This window comes from Camelus dromedarius, chromosome 29 (assembly GCF_036321535.1).
Source record: "Camelus dromedarius isolate mCamDro1 chromosome 29, mCamDro1.pat, whole genome shotgun sequence".
NCBI classification, from domain to species: domain Eukaryota; kingdom Metazoa; phylum Chordata; class Mammalia; order Artiodactyla; family Camelidae; genus Camelus; species Camelus dromedarius.
In genome coordinates this window covers 25,983,723-25,989,819 of record NC_087464.1, presented here as the reverse complement: position 1 = coordinate 25,989,819, position 6,097 = coordinate 25,983,723, and positions in this window count along the sequence as shown.

The window sequence follows — 6,097 nt, the reverse complement described above, 5'->3', positions numbered from 1 at the left end:
TTATTTTTAATGAAAAAAAATCCCTTTTTATGTTCACTATTATGTATCTATAAATAATCATACTGGGATTTGTTTGGGATTTCCTTAAACCTATAGATCAGCTGGGTAAGTGTGACATTTGCACTATAATGCATATGAAGAGAACGTGCCTCCCCGTTCACAGGTGTTCTCCGCTTACTGCCTTCAGTGTCAGTCAGCAGCTTTACCACAGAGACCTGCACACACTCGTCGGTGTTACAGCCGAGCTCACCACGTTCTTTTTAGAGCTATTGTAGGGGTTCATGCTTTTGACTTCTTGAAGACATTTTGGATGTTCTGGATGTCAGTTTCTAATTGTTCATTTGTAGGTAGAGAGAAGTGGTTGATTTCTGTATGGTGACCTCTTCCACGACTTTACTAAACACACTTCGTTCTTGAAGTGTTTTCTACCGGATTCCTTGGGGTTTTCTGTGCAGACAACAGTGCCATCTGTGACGGGGCAGTCCTGTCTCCTCCTTCCCACCTGAACGCCTTTCGCACCTTGTCCTGTCACTTGCGGGGCTTCCCGGTAGAGTGCGAAGCAGCTGACAGGGCAGGACGTGAGGCCGGTCCGCCTGGGGTGGTGTGAGCCGGCTGCCTCCTGGGGCTCCTTAGGGTAAACACACCTCAAGAGAAGACGCTTTGTGTCCCGCAGGCATGCAGGCATGCGGAGGGCCCTGCGGGGTGGGGGTGGGGGGCGCGGGAGCCACCAGGCTCCAGGCGCGCAGAGCCGGCTAGCGCCCCCGGCTCCACACACAGTAGCATCCATCACACTCTGCTTCTGCATTTGCTTGAATTTTTTTCATTATAAAAATAATAAATAAAACAGCCTTCCACATGCCCCCCCCCCGCTGCCGTTTTCTACTCCATCACGTAGGTTTATTTTTTTCTAAACTATTATTTGAAGTTACCTTGTTGACTGGCGTATCTTCTGCCTCCTCCCAGAAGAACACAAGCGCCATGAGAACAGGACGGACCTGAGCCAGGCTCACCCCTTTACCCCTGTAGCTAAACCAGCTCACAGCAACGGGCTTCGTGGCATCTCACAGCCAACGCGGCTCATCCAGCAGCTGCTGTGCTGCGGTTGAGGGGCGCTTTATTTTTGATATTATTGAAAGAATAAGATCTCAGCCTTATTTTTCTGTCTCAAAGGGATCCCAGCTCTTCACATTCGTGTCCCAGCTCTTTTCTCCTGGGATGGACAGCAGGACACTGATGGGTGCAGAGACGACACCCCGTCCAGCAGTGCTTCACAGCCATCTCGTGGCCCACAGGCCTGGGTATCTGCCACGTCGAAAAGCCACAAAACCCAGCACTTTAGTTTGACCTACTGTTAGTTTCCCCTGTGAGGCTGTTCATTTCAAAACCTCTGGGCTTTTCTGGGCTCCATCTTCCTCACGCTGTTTCAAGGCTATAAACCAGGAACAGGTGGTGTGCACTATAAACCCGCATCACCAGCTTCCCGTGAGTCCTCAGCGTCAGTCGGCTTCCCCGTGCCGTGAAGGGGCTGCGCGATTCAGAACAAGGATGCCTCTCTTTCAAAGTTTAGGTCCTTAAAAGGGAAAACACAGTTGACATTTCTCACCTGTTTCTTGTGCTTAAAACTAATCTACTCGTCTGTCTCATTTATTTTATCTTTTTGGTTGTGGCTTTGAGGACTTGTGGTATTAGAAAAATCATTTGCAGATAAAGAAAGCGCTCGTGTTCACAACAGTTGCTGTCTGGTCTTTCTGAAGTCTGTCCCGTGGCCACTTGGAGGTGACACTTAGAGACAAGCACATTTGTATTCATCAGGGTTGGTCCTCAGAGTGCATTCCAGGTGCTTCAGGGTAGGGCCGTGCCCTCATCCTGCACAGGAGAGGGCAGCTGGGGTGGCCTCCGGGCCCTGGCTTCCAAAGATCTCGACTCCATCCCTAAGCTCCTCCCCATCTGTCCTAGGCACTCACGTTCCTTTTCAGATACTCAACGGTTCAGAGCTCAGGAGTCCCCATTCCAGACTTAATCATGCAAAACATGTCTTTTCATGCCTTACGACGGGGCATGCACGCGCTCCAGGATGGACTGCAGGGCCAGAGTGCTTCAGCACAAGGTGAGGCCGTCAAGCAGCGCTGAGTTCTGGAGCCGTGAGCGTCCACGTGGCCTGCTTGGAGGCTTGGAAACTAAATTTATACTGCAATGTGCAGTATTTTTAAGACAGAGGAAAATACGTTTTTATTCAGTATGCATTCAGCAAACACTCCCTGAGCGGCGGCCATGGGCCAGATGCCGTAAGAAGCGCTGAGATGCGCGGCTCTCGCCGCGTAGCTCCTGACCCAGCAGACCTGGTGCAGAAACCCCTACTCTGAGGCTAGTGCTTCGTGCTCAGGGCGAGTCTTGCACGTCCTTCTCAGGATGAGTTTATGGCCAAGACTTAAGACGGTGATGCACTCTCTGGAGCTATTTCTTTGTGCTGGGGGGGGGTGTGGGGCGTCTCCCATGTGTGACAGCATCCCCTTTAATCCTGACGAGAACTGAGGTGGGTGTTATCGTTCTAACAGAGGAGCAACTGAAGCTTGGAGGGCTGAGACAAGCGTTACCGTCTGGCAAGTGGCAAGGCTGGCGTTTAGCGTCTTCGATCACCGACCGCGGGCACGTACACTGGACTCTGCGTGTTATCTGCCCTTTAGACAGGGCTGCGTGCTGATTTGGACACTAGAGGGCGCTAAGAGAGTAAAGCAATGAGAAGACGGCCTCTGGGCCACCTCTCTGAACGGCCACAACTCACCAGTCTTCCCAGCTCACCTCTGAAGGCGGATTAGCAACAGGCACCGTGCTGAGAAGGCAGGTCGGGACCCACCACGCGTTCCGGCTGCAGGAACGGGCGAGGAGCACTTAGGATTCATCTTCCATGCAAAGCACTCAGCCCGCTGCTTTTCACCCAGAGAAGGGAAGGTATGTGGACTTTAATCGGGTGTCTGTGCTCAGTCACCTCACACGACTCGCTCGCTTCTGCTCATCCCAGAGCTGATTCCAAACCAGGGCTACTGTGCAAGCGGCTGCTGGAAACTGGTCCAAGTGAGCACAGCCCAGTCCACCGGGGGCTGCAGACACGCTCCCAGCACGTCCCCCCCAAGCCCATTTATTCCAGCTCCCAGAGCACTGGCAGCATCGCAAAGCGCTGCTCCACCGGCATGACGCCCTCCTGAGGGCGCTCCGGGAGGAGGAAGGGCTCCGGCCCCTGCAGGGCTCTCCCTCCACCAAGGGGAGGCGCACTCGCCAGGGTCGGCGCAGCTGGAAACAAGTGTAAGGCAGCGCTCCCTGTTGTTTCCGCCCTTCCCTCCTCCGAGCTTTGCCCTCGATGTCTAGGCAGCTTTCCCAGCACGCTGACAACTCAGAAGGAGCAGGACGTGTAGGTGAAGACTGCTGGAAGAAGCTAGGTCACGTCTTCAGGAAAGTATTTTAAAATAATCAGTGACCGGCTTGTCTCCAAAAAGTACTTCCTGTGTGGTTCAGCCCCATGTGGCAAAAACCAAGCAGAGCCTTTTTCAACCCGGTCCCACCCTGGGCTGATGCAGTAGTAAGCAAGACCCAGGCTCTGGACGTGGGGCTGGCCAGCAGCTCAGGTTCCCTCCAGTCTAACAGGCTGTGGACCAAGCGAGCTGACGTTCAGGGAGACTTCCCTCCCGGATGCACAGCACGTCAGGACTGGGAGGCAACGTGGCCCTCATTGCACATTTAGGGAGGGGCAGCCAGCAATTTTTTTTTTTTAAGTAGGGAAGTTACACGAACAGAACTCTGCTCTAGTAAGATGGGTTTGGTGGCACGCTGGGGAATGGACTCAAGGGGAGATTGGAGACAGGGTCCTGGGAGGAGGGGGTGCGCATGTACGTAGGCGTGTGGAGAGGGAAGGAGTGAGTAAAACGCATTCCAGGGCTGGAACGAACAGCCCTGAGTTACTGCCTGAATGTGGGGACGGGGAGAGGAAGCTATAAATGCGACCACCTCTTGGGCCCTGGGCATTCACCAAGTGCAAGTTAGTAAGCATTTCACAGGACTTAACTCACCCAATTCTGGCAAATTGTATGAGGCAGGAATTACCACCCCCCTTTCCTGGGACAGGAAACTGAGGCACAGAGAGGCTAAGTCATGTGTCAAATTCATGAGGATTTGAGCCCAGGTTGTCAAACCCCAGAGCCTCCACTCTCCACGCGCCACACAGTCTCCTGTCTAGTCTGGGGGACGTGGGACATGGTGGCGTCACTGGCTGGGACAGGAAGTCAGGAAGAGCAGTGTGCGTGTGTGTATCAGTGCAGAGGGAGGGGCAGACACGGTGGCGCTTGGGGTACGTGTGGAATTTGGAGGCTCTGCCAGCACCCCAAGTGGACATGTGTGGCAGGCCTCGGGCCCCAGTGTGGAGAGGGAGCTGGTTTCCATTAAAAATAATGAAGCATCTGTAAAAGTGCTGTTGGCTAGCTTCCCCAGTCAAGCTATTCCCGAAAGCCCTGCTGTGCTCACAAACAGGAAGCCCAGGTCCCTCCTGAAGGTCTGGCCAGAGGCTGAGGAAGATCAGGTTCATTGCAAGGTGCTCGGGGTCTCTGGGCCGCGTGGAGGAGACCCAGCCCCAGCCCTGAAGGCGACACCCTCAGTTTATTCCAGGTCCCTTCCTCATCCAATGGAGCCGTGCTTCTCAACACGGCCTGCTCTCTAGTCACCCAGGCCTCCTCCAGAACCAGTTACATCAGACTGTCTCGGGCTGGGCACAGCTCTCCAGGAGATTCCACGTGAGGCCCAGGCTAAGCACCAAGAGCACAGGAGGAGGGTTTATCTTTGGAGACGATCAGAGAGCAGGCAGGGTGCTCACTAACAGCTGCAAAGTACTTTTCAGCTCATAAAGCACATTCACTCATCATCATCCACCGGCTGGGGGGGAGGCCGTGACTCAAAAAGAGAAAACGACTTGCTCAAGGTCAAACAGTTACTTACCAGAAAAGCCATGACTAGAATCCAGGTCTGCTGACCTCAAACTCAGGGCTCTTTCATGAGGCCACACGGGGCAATGCCACGGACCGGAGGCCAAGCTCATCTGTATTCACATAGAAAGGCGAGAGCACAGGTACCTTTTAAAGTCACTGTGACCCATGGGAGCAAATCCTAAAACAGCTGCAGCTGTGAGCCAGGGCATGATGGGGCGGCGGTGGCGGCAGGCCGAGCCAGGCCAGGAGGAGCTGCTGAAGCCCAGGGGGCCCCGGGGGCTGCGCAGGATGGAGGGCCAGGGTGGGACCTGGAGTGGGCCGTGGCATTGCCCAGGTCAGGAGGCCTGGGGGCCAGACTCTAACTTTAGGTCGCCTATAGCTGTAGTGGTGGAAACAGCAAATCCAAGAAATTTCTGGAGGCATTAAGCAGTGAATAGGAATTCTTCTGGGCCTTTGGGGACACACCATCTTACTAACCAGAGAGTAATCACCTGCTAATGTGCATAGAGCTGTGTAGTAAAAAATACATTTACTTTTTCCACTTTCACAATGGCTTGAGGTATTATCCTCCCATGAGCAAACCCAGTATAATAATACTTCATGGAGACACTGAGAAGACAAATGAAAGGATGGCTAGCCGGGGAGGGTACAGCTCCACTGAAAAGCAGCCAGCACTGATGCAGAGCCAGCCGCATCTCGGACACTGGCGTGGAGACAGGGCTTCCCGGGGGCGCAGCAAGGCTGCGCGGGGCGCACAACTCTCCTGAGGACACGGCACCGGTAAGCGGGGGGCGTGGGAGTCCACCTGACCTCCGAGTCGCACGATCACTGTCCGTACCAGGGGCTCTCAAATTCCTGCATGCACCAGAGCCACCTGCAGGACTTGTTAAAATCCAGATTCCGGGCCGCTTTCCCAGAGTTTTTGATTCAGTCGGCCTGAGAATTTGCATTTCTAACAAGCTCCCAGGTGATGTCGAGGCTGCTGGCCTGGGGACCGTATCCAGAGGACTCGGTCTACACCAAGCTCGGGACGGCTCACCGCGCTGCCCTGGCGAGCGCACAGGCTCTGAGCCCTCAGGCGCCGGGGGCCCCCGGGCAGCGTCCCGGCGCGCATTCGGGAACCGTCT